Consider the following 22,332-nt stretch of genomic DNA (forward strand, 5'->3'; position numbering starts at 1 on the left):
AATTTAAATTAAATGTAAATATTTTAACATTCAGTCTCACTCAAATTTTTAGAATGCAGGCAGACTCTATGCCAACTGTAACATAATTGACCACTACCCCAGTTCCTGTTAGAGTCTTTCTGAAACTTAATGAACCTGGTTGACAGTCTCAACCTTAAATCTCCCACTAGAACAGCCCATTGAACTTTAGGGCTGCTCTAGCCTACAAGGCCAACTCTTTCTATTTCTCCCACAGAGCTCTTCCTAATGTCTATAAACCACCTGTCAAGTAATGACATCAGGGACTCACTTCCTAGTGTCTGGTTTCTGTGGTGACACACCTGACAAGAAGCAGTGTAAAGGACACACATTTGCTTTGCCTCTTGGTTTGAGGGTACAGTGCATCGTGGCAGGGTAGGCATGGCCTAGGGGCAGCTCATCACTGTAAATACTTGTTTACATCTCGGTGGATCAGGAAGTAATATTAAACTACAAACTGTAAGGTCCTGTGACCTGAAGTTAAAGCTGCACCTGTGTTAAGGATTCTATAATGGTGACTGACTGGTAGAATCTTCATGGGAATGAAGAGCTGGAATGTTTCAAGTCTAGGAAAAACTTATCTTAGACTATTTTATGCCCTTTTCAGAGCCACACATCACCTACCTCTGTGGTTGACCTAGTAGCCCATGACTATAAGATTAAAACCCTTTCAGAATATACTAATAGTCCCCTAGCTTCCACCAACCCAAAGGGTAAGATTATCATCAGATAGAGGGGTCCCCCCACTTTGCTATAGCCACCTATCCAGCATTCCCACCAATGTATTAGAAAATTGCCTTAATTTATGATTTTATTTTCTTACCATAGAAATCATGAAACTGTTGCCACATTGGTACATGGCTTTTGGGGTAACCTAAGTCTGTGCTCCCAGGTTGTTCAATCATATTTTGCTCCAGACTAAACTATCTGATATTCCTCTTGAGATGAAAGGTGTGCTTTTTGCAACCAGCACCCTTCTCCCAGTGACTATTTCCCTCAGTCAGATCCACATCTCAGGGGTTACACAATACCCCACCAACTAGCATCCAAGTATTCCAGTACATGAGCCTGCAGGGAATACTAAATCTCTTGTCTATGGGGAATAATGCTTCAGTGGAGAGTTTGCTGAGATTTCTTTAATGTTCTGCTTCTGACTCTTTTGGATCTAGGTCCAGAAGTGAAATTGCTAAATCATTTTGGCAGTTCTAAGATTTATTTATTTATTTATTTATTTATTTATTTATTTATTTATTTATACACTGTAGCTGTCTTCAGACACTCCAGACGAGGGCATCAGATTTTTGTTACAGATGGTTGTGAGCTACCATGTGGTTGCTGGGATTTGAACTCAGGACCTTTGGAAGAGTAGTAGGTGCTCTTACCTGGCAAGCCATCTCACCAGCCCGAAAAACTAACTAGCGTACCACAATGGTTCCACTGGGGCACGATAATTTTTGGTTTTGGTTGGTTTTGGTTTTGGTTTTGGTTTTGGTTTTGGTTTTGGTTTTGGTTTTTTCGAGACAGGGTTTCTCTGTGTAGCCCTGGCTGTCCTGGAACTCACTCTGTAGACCAGGCTGGCCTTGAACTCAGAAATCTGCCTGCCTCTGCCTCCCAAGTGCTGGGATTAAAGGCATGTGCCACCATGCCCGGCTCAAGTTTTTAAAGGAAACTCCGTGCTTCTTTCTATATTCTCACACATTTTACAATGCTACTAACAATGGACCAATGCTCCATTTTCTCTAAAACTTTGCCAACATGTTGTCTTCTATTTGGTTTGTTGGTTTTGGTAGTAGTCAACCTGATGGATATAATGTGATATCTTTGTGTCTAGTCACTCTCCAATAACACAAAGTCTTTTGGTCGTTTTCACCTCTAAAGAACAATCTCAGGGGGTGGCACATGGTCCCCTGAGCTACATTGTCTAGCTCTGGACTCACTCTTTGGTCCAGAGGAGTCTTGTGGGAAACCAAGAGAATCCTACTTCCTCGTGGAAACCTTCAAGAACCCCAAAACTTGGAACCCTGCCCAACCAATCCCATTCCAGTAAGAGTTGCCCACTATCCCAATTGATCCATCTGGGACAGCCTACAGAGGTGAGTTGTGCGCAGCTATCCTTCTACAACAAACCCTGGATATCCTAATGAAACTGAAGCACAAGAAGAGGATTTTAAATTCAATCTAATAAAGCTAATAAGAGCCTTTAAAGAAGAAATGAATAAATTCCTTAAGGAAATACATGAAAATACATTCAAGCAAGCAAAAGCATTAATGAGGAAGCAAATAAACATAAAGAAATACAAGAAAATATAGTCAAACAGGTGAAGGATATGAATAAAACTGTCTCATAGACTGAGTTTGGCAACATGAGTTCAATATATTCTCAACTATGCAAAATATAAGGATGCAGTATGAATTACATGAAGGGGGCTTCATGGACCTAAAAAACAGAGGCTGCTGCAGTGTGAGCCACCTTGTCAGAAAGATATTAAGGAAGGAAATAACAAGATTTAGAGAGTGGTGATTTCATGGCAAGATCCCTCCAGCTAAGTTTATTGTTTGCACTACTCAGGCAGATTCCTGAATTCAAGGTTAGCCTGGGACAGAGCTAGTTGAAGCCCAGGAGTGGTGGGGATCCCACCCAGCTAGCTTATTGTCTTTACTTATAGCAAGCAGATATCTGAATTCATTTGCCATGTTTTGTTTTATTTTGTTTTTTAAGAATTTGCTGTTCTTTTCTTAGAATCAAGTTGCTACAGTCATAAAATGCTGACTCGTGGGATAACCAAAAAAGAACCTCAAGAAAATGACTGAATTGATATGCAAATGAAAGACTGGGCTTTGGTCTGCAAGAGCTAAACAACCTGGATGAGCTGTCTGGAGAGAAAACAGAGTTCTTTTAGAATTTTTTTCTAGCAGCTACCCAGAGAGAACTGCTTGGAGAGCAAATACAGGTCTTTTACAATCTTTTTCCTGCAAGAGAGCAAAAGAGAGCTGTCTCAGGCAGAGGAAACTGTCTCATGCAGAAAGCTGTCTTGAGCAGAAAGCTATCTTGAGCATACTACAGATCCAAGAGCTATCTACAGAGAGCTGTTTAGGGAGCCATCTTGAGCAGATTACAAGGCTAATCAGCTTGTACCCATGATTTGACTTTTAGTCATTTTTTTGGTTGGTGGTGAACACTCTCCTTCCTCAGAACCCTCTCCAAGCTGAGGTTGATCCTTAGCAAAACTCAAGAAGTTAGATACCAATAATCCAAATAACCCAATTAAAAAATGAGGTACAGAGCTAAATAGAGAGTTTTCAACAAAGGAATATTGAATGGCTGAAAAACACCTAAAGAAATGTTCAACATCCTTAGTCATCAGGGAAATGCAAATCAAAACAACTCTGAGATTCCACCTTACACCTATCAGAATGGCTAAGATCAAAAACTCAAAGAACAACACATGCTGACAAGGTTGGGGAGCAAGAGAAATACTCCTACACTGCTGGGGGAGGACAATCTTGTACAACCACTCTGGAAGTCAACTTGGCAGTTGCTCAGAAAATTGGGAATATTTCTACCTCAAGACCCAGCTATACCACACCTGAGCATGTACCCAGAAGATGTGCCACCATCCCACAAGGACATTTGCTCAACTATGCTCAGCAGTTTTATTCATAATAAACAGAAACTGGAAACAACCCAGATTCCCTCAACTAAAGAATGGAGACAGAAAATGTGGCTCATTTACACGCGGACTACTACTCACCCATTAAAAAAACAAGAATATCAAGAATTTCTCATGCAAATGGATAGAACTTTAAAATATCATCCTAAGTGAGGTAACCCAGACACAAAAGGACATGCGTAATATGTACTCACTTATAAGTGGATGTTAGCCATAGAGTACAGGATAACCATGCTATCTATAACCAACAGACCCAAAGAAGTCAAATAACAAGGAGGGTCCAAGGAAGGATGGTTGAATCTTTCTCAGAAGGGGAAACAAAATAGATATTGGACATTAATGGAAGGAGGGAACTGGTTGGAAAAGGGGATGGGAAGGGGAGAGGGCTGGTAGGTGGAGATCATACATGAGGAGAGCAGGGGAGAGAGAAGGAGATCAGAAATGGGAGTGGCCAATCTTTAGAACATGCCAGAGACCTGGGATAGGGGGCAACCCCAGAGGGTCTAATGGATGCAACTCTAGTTGAGAATTCTAGCAGTGAGGGATATGGATCCTGAAGTGGTCACTTCCTATAGCCAGGCAGGACTCCCACTGGAGAGATAAGGATAGCCACCCACCCAAAAGCCTTCGACTCAAAATGTGTCCTGCCTACAAAATATGCAGGGACAAAGATGGAGCAGAGACTGCAGGAATGTCCAACAATAACTGGCCCAACATGAGACCCATCCCATGAGCAAGAACCAGTCCCTCACACTATTAATGATACTTTGTTATGCTTGCAGACAGGAAGCTAGTATAACTGTCCTCTGAGAGGCTCCACACAGCCAACAATGGAAAAAGATGTAGAGACTCATACCCAAACATGAGATGGAGCTCAGGGAGGCTTATGGAAGATTTAAGAGAAGGATTGAGGGATCCAAAGAATACAGGGACTCCACAGGAAGACAAACAGAGTCAACTAACCTGTACCTTCAGGGACTCCCAGAGACTGAACCACCAACCAAAGAGCAAGCACAGGCTGGACTTTGGCCCCTGCACATATATAGTAGATGAACAGCTTGATCTTCATACAGGTCCCCCAAAACTGGAACAAAGGCTGTCCTTGAGTCTGTTGCCTGCCTGCCCGTGGATCCCGTGCCCCTAAATGAATGCCTTGTCTGGCCTCAGTGGGAGAGGATCCACCTAGTCACTCAGTGGCTTGATATGGGTGGGGGGGGTTACACCTTCCTCTTCTCAAAAGATAAGGAGAAGGTAGAATGAAATGGGGGAGGGAGGACTTGTGTGATGTGGTCCTGGGAGGACAGAAAGGGCGATATTAGTTTGTAAAATGAATAAATTTAAAAAAAAAGAAGAAGAATCTCAGTTTAGTAAATATGAGAGATAGGATAATATCCCACACTCCCCAAAATATGTCCTTTTTATAACAGTCAGAACTTAGGATTTATGACTTTCTTTTGATTTCTTACTACAAAAAAAGTCTTGAACTAGTAGTTGTTTGTTTGTTTGCTTGCTTGCTTTGGTAGTGCTTGAAGTCAAATCTAGGGCCCTAAGCATGCAAGGCAAGTCTATCTGTGTTGTCAACTCATGAGCATGTTACATGGCTATGTCAGCTATGTTAGGATAATTACATTATTAAGATTGCAGATGGTATTAAGTTTGCTAGCAGGTTTATTTCTCGTTATATTAGGTTGGTTTCATCATAGCATCTTGATACCTATCCTAGCTTATTGGGATAATATTTTTTTCACATTGTGTAATGGTGTGTCTCTGTGTTTTCAATTGTTAATTCTGTAGGGCAAAGGACTAAATGCTGGCAGGATATTGGTTTTGTCATTTCTATGGCCCATCACCAGCCTTATATTTGTAAATACTTGTCCTTCCACACCTGCTCAGATAGCTGAAGTTCAGACAGCTCTCTATGCCTAGAGGCAATCTAGAAATGTACCAGAGATTGTCTCGATGCTGATTAGTCGCAATAAAGATCTGACAGCCAGTAGTCAGAGAAGAAAATGGAGGGCAGAACTTGCAGGCAGAGAATGATTTAAGGGGAGATTCAAGCAGAGGTGGGAGATTCAAGAAGGACATGGAGGGAGCAGAGAAACGTATAGAGCTGGCCATATGGTGGGTCACTGGCTAGTTAGGTTAAGTTTAGAGTAGCCAGGAGACTGTCCAAGTCAAAGGCCTGAGCTTTAAACTATTATAGAAGCCTCCTTGTCATTATTTATCCCTCCTAGCAAGTCCCCATATACTGGCTATTTTTATGTCAACTTGACACAAGCTCGAATCTTCAGAGAGGAGAAAACCTCATTTGAGAAAATGCCTCCATAAGATCAGGCTGCAGGTAAGTCTGTAGGGTATTTTCTTAATTAGTCATTGAAACTGAAAAGCCCAGCCCATTGTAGGTGGTGCCATCCCTGGTCTGGTGGTTTTGGGTTCTACGAGAAAAGACTGAGCAAAGCTAAGAGGAGCAAGCCAGAAAGCAGCACCCCTCCATGCCACCTCCCCTGTATCCTCATAGCCTTTCTTTTCCACTACCTCTGGTGGGTGGAGGGCTAGAAGAGGGAGTTAAAGTATTTAAGAACCCATTTTAAAAGTAAGGTTTTGAAAAAAATTCTAAGCTACACATTTGTGTGTTGGGTAGGAAAATTGGTGCTTACTCATTCTTTCTTACAGAACTCAGTCAGAGTTCACCTCTCTGGTGAGTTCTCCAGGGTTGGAAGGTGAGAAAAGACTGTCCATAGCAAAGGCCAGGGTTTGTGGAGACTTACGGTTTTTCAGGAAAGTCAGTTATATCACAGGATGTTTTCCTGAAACAGACATGGGTGAAAGGATGTTTTGCTAAAGCAAGCACGTGAATGGATGTTTGATGAAGGACACTTTACTAAATGACACCCATGTATTGGCTCATCTGACAGTGTGTTACTGAGCTCTGTTTGTTGTGACTCCAATGACAGAAATGCACCAAAAAACTTCTGCTTCTTGTCACTTCCTCGGACTCAGGCTGATGGGCATAGTGATGTCATCTGATACAGACTCACATGGAGTTTTGCTAAACAGACTCACATGGTGAGTCTCATCTGTGTGAGGACTTCTGTTTGCTATCCTGACACCACTGAGCTGGACTGCTAGTATATTCGTTAAGTGTTTTCAAGTGGATGGAGCAGCCTCTGCTGATTCCTGTGAACTGAACTGCTGAGTTCCTGACAACACAGATGGGATTTGCTCCAAAGAACTATTTCTAAACATGTCCAACTCCCCTGTATTCTCATAACCTTTCTTTTCCACTACCTCTGGTGGGTGGAGGGCTAGAAGGGGGAGTTAAAGTATTTAAGAACCCATTTTAAAAATAAGGTTTTGAAAAAATAAAGTCTGAGCTACACGTTTGTGTGTTGGGTAGGAAAATTGGTGCTTACTCATTCTTTCTTACAGAACTCAATCAGAGTTCACCTCTCTGGATGCTTGCCTCTGGTAGATGGTTCTTACTCCACCTCCACCCTCTCCTTCAGCAGCGCCCTCTATAGTATCCTCCAACCTTTTATCAGAGAGCTCCTCACTTGGAGGCAGGAAGCCTTATGGCTCAGTCTTTTCCAATGTCCTCAAGGCCAGACCCGTCATCACATGGTCCTCTTATCCCTTAGAAATACGCTGGTGGTACAGGAGAGATACCTCAGTGATAAAGAGCACTGGCTATTCTTACAGAGAACCCAGGTTCAATTCCCAGCATCTACAGTACAACCATATATAACTGCAGTCCTATGGGATCCAATGTCCTCTCCTGGTCTCCTGGGTTACTGCACACACATGATGCATATATGCATGCAGCAAAATCACACACTAAATAATAAAAATAATTTTTTAAATAATTTCTCTCCACCAGTGTAAGTACATGTCATTACTTAGATACCCAGCAGACATTTCCAGCCATAATCTTTGACCTTCTCAGAGGAAAAGAATAATTCAGGTTTCTAACTGTGGTTTGAATTTCTGAAACTTCTAAATGGCCAGAATTCACTCAGTATTCTCTTACAAGGATAAAAATGTCAACTTTTTCCCTCTTGCTTTTAAAGAGTTTCCAAGTTTGGTCTGACTTCAGCCAGTGTCTGTTCCCAAGCTAAACAGAGTCAGCAAAGTCCCACACAATAGTGACATGGCTGCAGTTAGGGTAAATGGAACATGCATATGAGGTCTGGAATTTTTAGGTAAGTTGCATTTTCTTTCTTGAGTGACTTAATTTCTTAGGGATATTTGCAGTCCAACTTCTCTGACTATTTGTCCAACTTCCCACGCTTTCTGTCTCATTAACAGCACATCATGTGGGAAGGGTAGGTTTTACAGGGAACCCGGTTAGTTACAAGTGACTTTAACCACCACTTCCTCCCTCTCCTTCCTCTGTATCTTATCCGAGCTTAAATTTGGAGTATAAAGGATTTCACACCTCTCCCTATTCTTCCCCCCTCCCCCTCTCCCTCCCTCCTTTCTCTTTTCCCCTTCTCTGTCTTCCTGTTTGCATGGCAATTTCCTTGGCCTCCTTCCTTGGGGCCAATGAACTTGCCAAGGTAAACCTGCCCTTTTCAACTCTTAATTCGGTTTGAATTGGCTTATTCCATCTAAGGAGAAAACCTATTTTTTGAAACTGTAAACAAGCCCCAATTAAATGTTTTCTTTTGTAAGAGTTGCCAGGGTCATAGTGTCTCCTCATAGCAATATAGTACTGACTAATACATTCACATACATGTACGTATGTATATGTCCATGTATACATATATGAATGTATATGTTCAAATACATTTAAATACAGTTTGCTGAGTCTTTATTGTTTGTGTGTATATGGTTTCAAGACTGACCTATTTGTTTGTTTGTTTATTTGTTTATTTTATTTTTTATTGATTTAGCTTTTCAAGACAGGATTTTTCTGTGTAAAAAGCCCTGGCTGTTCTAGAACTCACTTTGTAGACCAGGTTGACCCAGAGATATACAGGTTGTCTCTGTATTATAATAATGCTGATTTCTGAACTGGCAGAGATCCAGTTACAGGTGGGACTTTGAAATTGTTAAGCATCTCCTGTCTCAGTGTTTTGTAAATACTCCCTCTCTCACCTTCTGATTGTGTTATTAAAAAGCTGACCGACAAGATATGGAGAGGTGGACCAGTGTTTAACAGCACTGACTACTCTTCCAGAAGTCCTGAATTCAATTTCCAGCAACCAAATGGTGACTCCCAACTACCTGTAATGGGATCTGATGCCCTCTTCTGGTGTGTCTGAAGACAGTGTCAGTGTACTCATATACATAAAATAAATAATTCTTTTTAAAAAAATAAAAAGGAAAAAAAGCTTGTGGCCTATAGCAAAGGCAGAAAGTAGAAGGAAGAACTTCTGGGAAGAGATAAGAACTCTGAGAGAGAGACAACCGGCCACCTTCCTGGTGAGAGCACAGGGGTCCGCCCAGCCCGAGAGGTTTCTTCCTCAGGCTCCAGCAGGAGCCACCTTGGCTCCGGGACTCCGAGGAGGGCAGGCTGCACGGGTGAGGGTGTGGAATACAGAGGCCAGCAGTTTCTGGAACAGGCGAGAGCCACAGAGCTTCTGAGGTGGTGCCATCTTCACCTCCAGACAACCGGCCACCTTCCTGGCCAAAGCAACACAGCTTCTGGGAAAGATCCTGTTTTGGGCCTTCATCTTCGGCCAGGAGGAGGTCCAAACACCAGATAACTGTGCACCTTCTCTGAAAGAGGAGAGCTTGCCTGCAGAGACTGTGCTGACCACTGAAACTCAGAGGAGAGAGCTAGTCTCCCATGTCTGCTGCTAGAGGGTAACAAAATCACCAGAGGAACAATCCCTAAACAAAGACAACTATAACAACTAACTCCAGAAATTGCCAGATGGCGAAAGTTAAACGTAAGAATCCTACTAACAGAAACCAGGACCACTCACCATCATCAGAACCCAGAACGCCCACTTCGCCCAGTCCAGGGCACCCTAACACACCTGAAAAGGTAGACCTGGATTTAAAAGCATATCTCATGATGATGGTAGAGGACATAAAGAAGGAATTTAATAACTCACTTAAAGAAATACAGGAGAACACTGCTAAAGAGTTACAAGTCCTTAAAGAAAAACAGGAAAACAAACCAAACAGGTAGAAGCCCTTATAGATAAACAGGAAAACAAATCCAAACAGGTGATGGAAATGAACAAAACCATACTAGTCCTAAAAAGGGAAGTAGAAACAATAAATAAAACCCAAAGTGAGGCAACGCTGAAGATAGAAACCCTAGGAAAGAAATCTGGAACCATAGATGCCAGCATCAGCAACAGAATACAAGAGATGGAAGAGAGAATCTCAGGTGCAGAAGATTCCATAGAGAACATCGGCACAACAATCAAAGAAAATGGAAAATGCAAAAAGATCCTAACTCAAAACATCCAGGAAATCCAGGACACAATGAGAAGACCAAACCTACGGATAATAGGAGTGGATGAGAATGAAGATTTTCAACTCAAAGGACCAGCAAACATCTTCAACAAAATTATTGAAGAAAACTTCCCAAATCTAAAGAAAGAGATGCCCATGAACATACAAGAAGCCTACAGAACTCCAAATAGACTGGACCAGAAAAGAAATTCCTCCCGACACATAATAATCAGAACATCAAATGCACTAAATAAAGATAGAATACTAAAAGCAGTAAGTGAAAAAGGTCAAGTAACATATAAAGGCAAGCCTATCAGAATTACACCAGATTTTTCACCAGAGACTATGAAAGCCAGAAGAGCCTGGACAGATGTTATACAGACACTAAGAGAACACAAATTCCAGCCCAGGCTACTATACCCAGCCAAACTCTCAATTACCATAGATGGAGAAACCAAAGTATTCCATGACAAAACTAAATTCACCCATTATCTCTCCACGAATCCAGCCCTTCAAAGGATAATAACAGAAAAAAACCAATACAAGGACGGGAACCACACCCTAGAAAAAACAAGAAGATAATCCCTCAACAAAACTAAAAGAAGACAGCAACAAGAACAGAATGCCAACTTTAACAACAAAAATAACAGGAAGCAACAATTACTTTTCCTTAATATCTCTTAATATCAATGGTCTCAACTCCCCAATAAAAAGACATAGACTAACAAACTGGCTATACAAACAAGACCCAACATTTTGCTGCTTACAGGAAACTCATCTCAGAGAAAAAGACACTACCTCAGAATGAAAGGCTGGAAAACAATTTTCCAAGCAAATGGTATGAAGAAACAAGCTGGAGTAGCCATCCTAATATCTGATAAGATTGACTTCCAACCCAAAGTCATCAAAAAAGACAAGGAGGGGCACTTCATACTCATCAAAGGTAAAATTCTCCAAGAGGAACTCTCAATTCTGAATATCTATGCTCCAAATACAAGGGCAGCCAAATTCATTAAAGAAACTTTAGTAAATCTCAAAGCCCACATTGCACCTCACACAATAATAGTGAGAGACTTCAACACACCACTTTCACCAATGGACAGATCATGGAAACAGAAACTAAACAGGGACACAGTGAAACTAACAGAAGTGATGAAACAAATGGACTTAACAGATATCTACAGAACATTTTATCCTAAAACAAAAGGATATACCTTCTTCTCAGCACCTCATGGTACCTTCTCTAAAATTGACCACATAATTGGTCACAAAACAAGCCTCAACATACACAAAAATATTGAAATTGTCCCATGCATCCTATCAGATCACCATGGACTAAGGCTGATCTTCAATAACAAAATAAATAATAGAAAGCCAACATTCACATGGAAACTGAACAACACTCTTCTTAATGATACCTTGGTCAAGGAAGGAATAAAGAAAGAAATTAAGGACTTTTTGGAGTTTAATGAAAATGAAGCCACAACATTCCCAAACGTATGGGACACAATGAAAGCATTCCTAAGAGGAAAACTCATAGCTCTGAGTGCCTCCAAAAAGAAACTAGAGAGAGCACACATTAGCAGCTTGACAACACACCTAAAAGGTCTAGAAGAAAAGGAAGCAAATTCACCCAAGAGGAGTAGAAGGCAGGAAATAATCAAACTCAGGGGTGAAATCAACCAAGTGGAAACAAGAAGAACTATTCAAAGAATCAACCAATCAAGGAGCTGGTTCTTTGAGAAAATCAACAAGATAGATAAACCCTTAGCCAGACTCACTAGAGGGCACAGGGAAAGCATCCTAATTAACAAAATCAGAAATGAAAAGGGAGACATAACAACAGATCCTGAAGAAATCCAAAACACCATCAGATCCTTCTACAAAAGGCTATACTCAACAAAACTGGAAAACCTGGATGAAATGGACAAGTTTCTAGACAGGTACCGGGTACCAAAGCTAAATCAAGATCGGGTTAATGATCTCAACAGTCCTATAACCCCTAAAGAAATAGAAGCAGTCATTAATAGTCTCCCAGCCAATAAAAGCCCAGGACCAGACAGGTTTAGTGCAGAGTTCTATCAGACCTTCAAAGAAGACCCAATTCCAGTTCTTCACAAACTATTCCACAAAATAGAAACGGAAGGTACTCTACCCAACTCATTCTATGAAGCCACAATTACTCTGATACCTAAACCACAAAAAGACCCAACAAAGATAGAGAACTTCAGACCAATTTCCCTTATGAATATCGATGCAAAAATCCTCAATAAAGTTCTTGCTAACCGAATCCAAGAACACATCAAAACAATCATCCATCCTGACCAAGTAGGTTTCATCCCAGGGATGCAGGGATGGTTCAATATACGGAAATCCATCAATGTAATCCAGTATATAAACAAACTCAAAGACAAAAACCACATGATCGTCTCGTTAGATGCTGAGAAAGCATTTGACAAAATCCAACATCCATTCATGATAAAAGTCTTGGAAAGATCAGGAATTCAAGGCCCATACCTAAACATGATAAAAGCAATCTACAGCAAACCAATAGCCAACATCAAAGTAAATGGTGAGAAGCTGGAAGCAATCCCACTAAAATCAGGGACTAGACAAGGCTGTCCACTCTCGCCCTACCTATTCAACATTGTACTTGAAGTCCTAGCCAGAGCAATTAGACAACAAAAGGAGATCAAGGGGATACAAATTGGAAAGGAAAAAGTCAAAATATCACTTTTTGCAGATGATATGATAGTATACATAAGTGACCCTAAAAATTCCACCAGAGAACTCCTAAGCCTGATAAACAGCTTCAATAAAGTAGCTGGATATAAAATTAACTCAAACAAGTCAATGGCCTTTCTGTACACAAAGGATAAACAGGCTGAGAAAGAAATTAGGGAAACAATACCCTTCTCAATAGTCACAAATAATATAAAATACCTTGGTGTGACTCTAACTAAGGAAGTGAAAGATCTGTATGATAAGAACTTCAAGTCTCTAAAGAAAGAAATTAAAGAGGATCTCAGAAGATGGAAAGATCTCCCATGCTCATGGATTGGCAGGATCAACATTGTAAAAATGGCCATCTTGCCAAAAGCAATCTACAGATTCAATGCAATCCCCATCAAAATTCCAACTCAATTCTTCAACGAATTAGAAAGGGCAATCGGCAGATTCATCTGGAATAACAAAAAACCGAGGATAGCAAAAACTCTTCTCAAGGATAAAAGAACATCTGGTGGAATCACCATGCCGGACCTAAAACTGTACTACAGAGCAATTGTGATCAAAACTGCATGGTACTGGTATAGTGACAGACAAGTAGACCAATGGAACAGAATTGAAGACCCAGAGATGAATCCACACACCTATGGTCACTTGATCTTTGACAAGGGAGCTAAAACCATCCAGTGGAAAAAAGACAGCATTTTCAACAAATGGTGCTGGCACAACTGGCGGTTATCATGTAGAAGAATGCGAATTGATCCATTTCTATCTCCTTATACTAAGGTCAAATCTAAGTGGATTCAGGAACTCCACATAAAACCAGAGACACTGAAACTTATAGAGGAGAAAGTAGGGAAAAGCCTCGAAGATATGGGTACAGGGGAAAAATTCCTGAATAGAACAGCAATGGCTTGTGCTGTAAGATCAAGAATCGATAAATGGGACCTCATAAAATTGCAAAGCTTCTGCAAAGCAAAAGACACTGTCAATAAGACAAAAAGGCCACCAACAAATTGGGAAAGGATCTTTACCTATCCCAAATCGGATAGGGGACTAATATCCAATATATATAAAGAACTCAAGAAGGTGGACTCCAGAAAATCAAATAACCCCATTAAAAAATGGGGCTCAGAGTCCACAGTGCAATCTTTTTTTACCGTCAGTTTTTCTCAGAAGGTGTCTAACTGTGACTGGTAGCCAGTATAACTGCAGATCTCAGCTGGTAAACTAAGTGCTTTTATATTTGAAGTTGACTTCAGAAAGCCAATAATCAGTCCTCCTGTGAGATAGAGGCCTGGGGCTGCAGGTGGACCTCGGTTAACAGAGTGCTCACCTAGTACATACAAAGTCCTAGGTTTGATCCCAGCATGGCACAAGCACCGGGGCTCACCATAGCTGGGGATACCCCATTCTCTGTATTTGATCCTACTTGCCACCCTTCATTTTACCTAGAATCCCAGACAGTCCCCCAAATTTCCTCCATCTCTACTCAGCAGACCTCTCTGTCCCTGCCTGGGGTATCCCATAATGGGCACACACCTGCTCCATTCCCTATGAGCCAAGCAGTCAGTCATGATCAGGGCTCTAGTCAAGTGTGTTCCAAGACTCCAAGCCCAGTCACTGTACACTCCATAGAATGAAATTCTAAAGAGCGGTTCTTCCACGCCCTGCCCAAATGAAGGCAGTTGCAGCTGCTGTCAGGACTGAGCTGCCCATCTCCCCACCCCTAATCCAAAATAGCTTCTGGGAAATTGTTGGTGAGACCAAGTGGTGGCAGGTTTCTTCACTTGTCTGATACGTTTAGCGCATGAATCAACAGGACGAACTGTTTTGTCATTGTTCCCAACCGGCCTTTACTGAGCACAGACACAAACAATGCCTAATCCTGCACAGTGCAGGGGACAGATGGTAAAACAGTCACTGGGCCAACAGAAACTTATTGTTCAATGGCTGATGCAGATTTCAGTTTAATCAAATAATGAGGTACCAAAGACACCGTGTGTAGCTTTATTTATTTACTCAATCAGAAAGATAATCAGGTGCAGCGTGGGAAATCAAAGCAAGCTGCCCTGATTGGCTGCAGTCAGAGAACACTTCTGGACTTGAAGGGGGGCTTGAATGGAGCCTCTCAAGATGTCGCGAGTGACGCAGGGTAGTAGGGTGGGCAAACCAGGGAAAACAATGCGGTTCCAAGCAACATGGGAACATGGGAACAGCTGTGTGGACCCCACTGCCCGAGCAACTACTTAGCACACTTCAGGCGATTGGAGTTCGAAATCTGCAGCAGAAAGGAAGGAAGGCTTTATTGCTCTTCCTATGAGGGGGGGGGGGGAGAGATGGGGGACCCCGCCTTGATTTGCATACCTTCTCCGAGGTACATTTGCATATCAAGAGCTCTGGCAACCAGGCCCAAATAAATAATCAGCTTCATCTTTTAACCTTAGAGCAGGTCTTAGGGCTTTGTCCTTTTTCTGAAATTTTAAAATAAGGAACACCTGCTGTCTTCCAGCCCAAAGCTTCAGTTTTGAAATAAGCCTTTGGAGCTAAAAGATGAACGAATTCTTATAGCTACAAATTCCCTGACTAAATCAGAACCAGTCACTCTTCTGCAAAAAAACCCACTGAACATCTGGCCACAGATGTCTGTCTGTCCAGACTATAATAAAGAACTGAAAGGGGGGCTGGTGAGATGGCTCAGTGGGTAAGAGCACTGACTGCTCTTCTGAAGGTCCTGAGTTCAAACCCCAGCAAGCACATGGTGGCTCACAACCACCTGTAATGAGATCTGGTGCCCTCTTCTGAAGACAGCTACAGTGTACTTACATATAGTAATAAATAAATCTTTGGGCTGAACCGGAGCAAGTGGGGCCAACTAGAGTGAGCAGAGGACCTAAATTCAATTCCCAACAACCACATGAAGGTCCACAACCATATGAACAGCTACAGTGTACTCATATACATAAAATAAATAAATAAATCTTTTTTAAAAAAGAAGAAGAACTGAAAGACTGAGTGTGTAGTTCAGTTAGTAGAGCTGAGTCTGCCGGGTAGGCACAAAATCCTGGGCTCCATCCCTGTGCTATATAAAACCCATTTGACATGTAATTGTAACCCCAGCACCTAGGAGATAAGAGGCAGGAAGTTCTTATGTTCAAGGTTGTCCTCAGCTATACAGTAAGTTGGAACCCAACCTGGGTTACATAAAATTCTGCCTCAAAAAAAAAAAAAAAAAAAAAAAAAAGAAAAAGAAAAGAAAACAAGCAAATATAGCTGCAAATGGCCCCTATGTCAGCAGCATATGGCAGAGATGCCTGAGCCCCTGTGTTTATTGCACCATGACTTGAAGCAGCTAAGTTAAGACATTGGATGGAGAGGAGTATGGATTTTCTCTAAGGAGCATCCTAGGGATGTGACTCAGAGCACCTGTCCTGGGACAGAGCAACCAGCACCCTCAACCTTAGGTGCCCATCACCTAAGGAATGGATAAAGAGAGAGATGCATAGATGACACAGGTCCTTCCTTCACAGACAGCAGCCACTGCCTTCTTCTTCTCATAGGCCCTGGACATTGAGCTGAGAGGATTCCCCAATTCTCTGACCTCTGAGCAGACAGCTAGTCCCCACCTCAGCCATGCATGACAGTGCACACCTGTAACTCAAGCCATGCATGACAGCACACCTGCAACCTCAGCCATGTATGACAGTGCACACCTGTAACTCAAGCCATGCATGACAGCGCACACCTGTAGCTTCAGCCCTGGGAGGTAGGGGAAGGGAAGAGTGGCCAGATGCAGGTGAGTTCTAGGCTAGCTTGATTTTCACCTTGAGAGTTCCAGGCCAGCATGGGCTACATAGTGAGGTTCTATCTCAAAGCAAATAGAAAATTAATTAATTAATTAATTAATTGCAATTTCCACAACTATACAGTCTTCCAGGGAAGGGGTTGGAGAGAAGAGGGAAAGCATCAATGTAGTGGGTGCCTCTCAACTCAAGTGCTTCGAAACCTCAGCAGAGGGACCTAATCTTCTAAGAGAGTCAGAAGAGAATTCCTGCTGGGAAGGCAGCACGAGCTTGGGTAGTACAGTGCTTGCCTACCGTGTGCAAAATTGTGGGGTCAATAACTGGCAGCATATAAAAACAGACAGGGTAGGACAAGTCTGTAATCTCAGCAGGCTGATGATTGGGGGTTCAAGGTCATCCTCAGCTGCACGATAAGTTCAAGGCCAACGTGGGCTACCTGAACCCCTGTCTCAAATAAATAAAATGAAACAACAAAAAAAGGGATGTAGGATGGCTCAGTAGGTGGAGGCACTGGCTGCCATGCCTGACAGCCAGGCCCACTCGGTAAAAGGAAAGGACTGATTCGCAAACACTATAGCACAGACAGATAGATAAATATAAGAATTACTTTCTTAAAAATTTTAAAGAAATCCCAAGAATGTGACCCTAGGAAACGATAAGGATTTATTTATCCAGCTAGCTAGCCTTCTGTTTATCAAGTATATGAATACTTTTGACTATTTTTTTTTTATTTTGATTTAGCTTGGTTCAGTTTTCAAGACAGGGTTTCTCTGTGTAGCCCTGGCTGTCCTGGACCTCACGTGGTAGACCAGGCTGGCCTCGAACTCAGAGACCTGCATGTCTCTGCCTCTGCCAAGTGCTGGGATTAAAAATGTATACTACCAGTGCCCGGCACTTTTGACTATTTTGGATGCTACAAATACAGTATCTAACGAGGCTGGCAAGGTCTTTGCTCTGGTGGGATTTCCACTTGGGGGTGGTGGATACGTTAACAGGAAACATAAAATGATCCTTTGTCTTTTGCCTTATTTCCTCCCCAACATGGATTTCCCCCTGACACCAGTGTGCCTTAACTGTTCAGCTCAGAGTATTCCAATCCTTTTGGTAAGTATGACTTTCAAAATGACAGTAAAATGTCAGTTCATCTCAGCGAGATGACTGCAAAAGGGTCTGGTCAGCTCTGAACATCTTAGAGCTGAGACTCAGAAATCAGACTAAGACATCCAGGACAGGTCAGACAGGAGACACCTTACCTTGCCAACAGAGATCCTTTCTGATCCAACCACCAGTGAGTGAGTGTGTTTTCTAGGAAGAGGTATTGGAAATGGTAGCAAGTCCTAGGAAGAGCCCCTGATGGCCAGTGCCTCACAGCTGGAACCAAGTTCCCTGAGCCATCAAACTCAGGAGCTACTTCCACGGGTCTGCAGCCAGTGTCACACAGAGGCATCTGAGAAAGCAAAGAACACTCAGCACCTTCTGCCCAAAGAAGTGGAGGACCAAGCCGCTCCTTCACTTCTGCATTCGTGTCCCTCTGATGATGCGCATGGTCTCAGTCTCCTTTCCAGGCTCCCGACACACACTGTGGTCTATAAAGAGGACTAAGACAGGTATCTCTGGAGAAAGCAGAAATGACTTCCCCACACTAGTACAGGGGAAATATAACAGAGATGATGTAACAGGGGCACAAGAGAGGCAGTTCTGAGCTTCTGTAAAGCTTGGCCAGTACTTCCCGTTTGCCACCACCTCTACTTGAAACCCACAAGCATTTGTTACCAGCTTTCGCTCAGAGCCATAGCCTTTCTCTTTGAAGTTGTTCAAGTAACAGGCTGTTGTCCAAAAAGAAAATGTAAAATACAGATGATAAGTATTTTTTAAAGAAAAGAATTTCTGGCCGGGCGGTGGTGGCGCACGCCTTTAATCCCAGCACTTGGGGGGCAGAGGCAGGTGGATTTCTGAGTTTGAGGCCAGCCTGGTCTACAAAGTGAGTTCCAGGACAGCCAGGGCTACACAGAGAAACCCTGTCTCAAAAAAAAAAAAAAAAAAAAAAACAAAAGAAAAAAAAAAAAAGGATTTCCCCTTAGAGTCCCCATTTGTCAATGAGCACTGAGGACAAGTGAGATAACATCCTGTGGTACTTGCTCTCTCTCTCTCTCTCTCTCTCTCTCTCTTTCTCTCTCTCTTTCTCTCTCTCTCTCTCTCTCTCTCTCTCAGATAAGCAAATAAGAGTCTCAGCATCCTTTGCATCCTACCCCATCAGGAATCTTGCTATAATTTTCCCATCCCCATCCCCAGTAAAGGATACAGTAAAGAAATGTTGTTTGTTTGGGGGACCAGAATGCACTAGACCTAAGCCAATCTATAAATGATGTTAAAACACACATGATTAACCAGCTACAGTCATGTAATCGATAATCCTAGGAGTCTGAGCAATAATGTAAGGAATCATGGAACTGGCCTGGTCTAGTCCACTTGAGGTACAAGCGTCATAAGTTGTTCAGGTTGAAGTCTGTACCTCCTGGGGCACTGTGTGGCTTTCAGTTCCTGAAACAGGGGCATTTCCTCAAACAGTGATGTATTCAGGCCACCTCGGTTTCTCTATTGTGCTGGTTTGATCAAGTGGTATGACTAATAGGTTTGAATGCTTGGCCCATAGGAAGTGACATTACTAGGAGGTGTGGCCTGGTTGGAGTATGTGTGGCCTCGTTGGAGGAAGTATGTCACTGTTGGGGGGGTGGTCTTTGAGGTCTCCCATACTCTAGCTATGCCCAGTGTGGCACAAAGACTCTCCTGCAGATTAAGATATAGAACTCTCAGCTCTATCTCCAGCACCATGTCTGCCTGCACATTGCTGTTTCCTGACATGATGAAAATGGACTGAGCCTCTGAAACTGTGAGCCAGCCCCCAATGACTTGCCATAGTCATGGTGTCTCTTCATAGCAACACAACCCAAACTAAGAAGTCAATGAAGCATATAGACCAATTGGCAGGGCAATTGGTCTCAGACACTAATCTCTTGTGCCCTGTATAGTTTGAAAATGTTATTGTTTCTTAGCAACTACCTTTGTATTCTGCCTCTCAGCTGCCATTATATTTTGTTTCTGATAACAGTATAAAGAGTCTGATTACTTGTAATAAACTTGTCACAGCCTCGGTCTTGCTGTGACTCCCCCAACCTGTGCCTAGTCAAGATTCATTTCTCACTGGCCATATCAGGCAACATTGGCCTGGTAAGTAAGCACTGGTGCTCATACAAGAGGATCATAAATTCAAGGTCAGCCTGATCTAAGCTGTACGGTGTGATTCTGACTCAAATAAGAAAGAGGAAGAGCCGGTGGCGGTGGCACAGGCCTTTAATCCCAGTACTCGGGAGGCAAAACCAGCCTGGTGGTCTACAGAGAGAGAGAGAGTTCCAGGACAGTCAGGATTACACAAAGAAAATCCTGTCTCAACACACACACACACATACACAAGGAAAAAGGAAGAAGGAAGGAGAGGCTGGAGAGGGGAGGGACCTGACTCTAAGAATTAGCTTTCATAATGACTGGGTTTGATCCCAAATTCAGTAAAACAAGCAAGCACATGACCAAGGTGGTCATATCAGAGGACTTGCTGGATGAGGACAGCCATCCCTCTAGGTCTGGAAAAGACTGTCCTCAACACTATTGGTCAGCATCTTGCCACCACTGAGGAACTAGCTTTAGGCAGTAAGGGAGAGAGGAAGAGAAGAAGAGAGGGAAGGAAGGAGGGAGGGAGAGAGAGAGAGAGAGAGAGAGAGAGAGAGAGAGAGAGAGACAGAGAGAGAGAGAGAGAGAGAGAGAGAGGTTGAGAGAGAGAGAGAAGATGGAATTAAGACCTTAAGAAACATTCTTAAGGGGGCTGGAGAGATGTCTCCATTGATAAGAACACTGGCTGCTGTTCTAGAGGATTCAGGTTTGATTTCCAATGCCTACATGACAGCACGTCTGTTATTCTAGTTCCAGGGCATTCAGCCCTGTCTTCTCCAGTACTGCACATTCAAGAAGCACATACATATATGCAGACAAAACACTCATACACATGAAATAAAAATAAATAAATCTAAAACAAGGGGAAGGGGGTATTTTCTCCAGCTAGGCACAGTGGCACATATCTGAGCATCTCAAGAAGCTGAAGCAGCAGAATCATCCGCTCGAAGCAAGTGTAAGCCAATAAGAAGACTCTGTCTCAGAAGAAACTGAAACGAAGAGAGACAAAAACAACTTCTGGGGCTGAAGAGATGGCTCAGCAATTAAAAGCCCATTCTGCTCACTCAGAGGCCCTCTGTGAGCTGTCTCCAGATGTTTAACAAGCACAGCTAACATTTGGCATGCACACACACACATGCAAGCCTGTATACACACATGTGAACCTTCACACATACTGGGCGGGCAAACGTTATGTTTTAAGTTTACATTACTGTGGTTAAAAGATCTATAAAACAGAAATGCCTCTAACCTGTTAGCCCCACTTGCCTGGGGACAGATAACTCCCTGGAATGCTGGGAGCCATTGTTCGTGTGAGGTAACAAGCCGCATGTTTTCACTTCTGTAAACAAGGTTGGTTGCACAAACTGCACAGGCTGTGCTTGATCACACATAGGCAGGAAATATGTCGGAACATATGCCTGCCCCCTACTGGATGAAGGCAGAAAGTATGGACCCTTGTGGGCTGTGCCTTTATAAGCACCTAACTAATGTAATTCTTGGCCATTCTGTGGGAATCCTGAGTATGGACCTGGCCACTATCCTTCTTCCTAGTCAATATTTAATAACGCTTGCATCGAATTTGGCTAAAAAATGGTGGTAGTCATTTTAGTCTCATTCTGTGGGATTAACAGTATAAGCTATGGCACAAAGAGACTACCAAACTATAATGCTTGTGTGGGGGTGGGGATCAAACTGCCAAGGTCTCCTCAGGGGAGGTGGTGGGTGGGAGTAGGCAGAAAGAAGAGCAAATGAGAGAAAAGCAAGCAGATTTTACATGGCTGTCAGGAGGGTGGGGATCTGAGTGGATGCAGGCTGTCCAGACTGACTGAGAACTCGGTGCCCTGACCTAAGGTAGCTGAGCTTTGAGGGAAGGAGGATTAGGGATGCTTCCTGGCAAACAGAAACCCACTTTAGGAAACTTGCTTTTCTGATAAACAGAAACCAGCCTTTAGGATTATGTACCAATCAAAATCCTTCTGTTTACCTGGCTGAAGTCTTTCTATTTCCCACCAACACTGCCGTGTGGGGCTGGGAGAAGAGCTTTGGAACTAACAGTGTAATTGGCTGATACAAATCAGATTCCATGGGGGTTTTGTGGGGTAGGTATGTTGAGGGGTTAAGATAGAAAAAGAACAATAAGTTGGGTAAGTAGGGAGGCCGGGAAGGAGTTGGGAAATGGGAAAGAATATGATCAAAATAGTATGAAAACATCTTTAAAAAGAAAGAAAGCAGGGAGGGAGGGAGGGAGGAGAAAGGAGAGAGAAGATAGGCTGATCGGCAGGTAAAGGCACTGGCTGCCAAGCCTGAAGACCTGAGTGCCACATGATAGGAGAGAACCAAGTGTTGGAAATTATCCTCTGACCTCCACATGGATACAGTGACACATGTGTGAACATGAGTTTGGCATACATGCACACACACACACACACACACACACACACATCAGCAAATAATGCAATCTTATAAAGAAAAGAAGA

General features: G+C 42.7%; 1 protein-coding gene across 2 annotated transcripts in view; it reads right to left on the minus strand.

Moving 5' to 3' along the window:
* The window catches only part of Gm38510 (predicted gene, 38510), a 153,815-nt gene extending 135,355 nt beyond the window's left edge, over positions 1-18,460 (minus strand). Inside the window, exon 1 of one of the 2 annotated variants that reach the window (XM_011238728.2) lies at positions 18,104-18,460. The gene's annotated coding sequence lies outside the window, so the exon portion shown is untranslated. Of the gene's footprint in view, positions 1-17,883 lie in introns of both variants that reach the window. The other variant, NM_001378664.1, reaches the window with a different exon arrangement.
* Positions 18,461-22,332: the final 3,872 nt, after the last annotated feature.

Source organism: Mus musculus, chromosome 1, assembly GCF_000001635.26.
Source record: "Mus musculus strain C57BL/6J chromosome 1, GRCm38.p6 C57BL/6J".
NCBI lineage: Eukaryota > Metazoa > Chordata > Mammalia > Rodentia > Muridae > Mus > Mus musculus.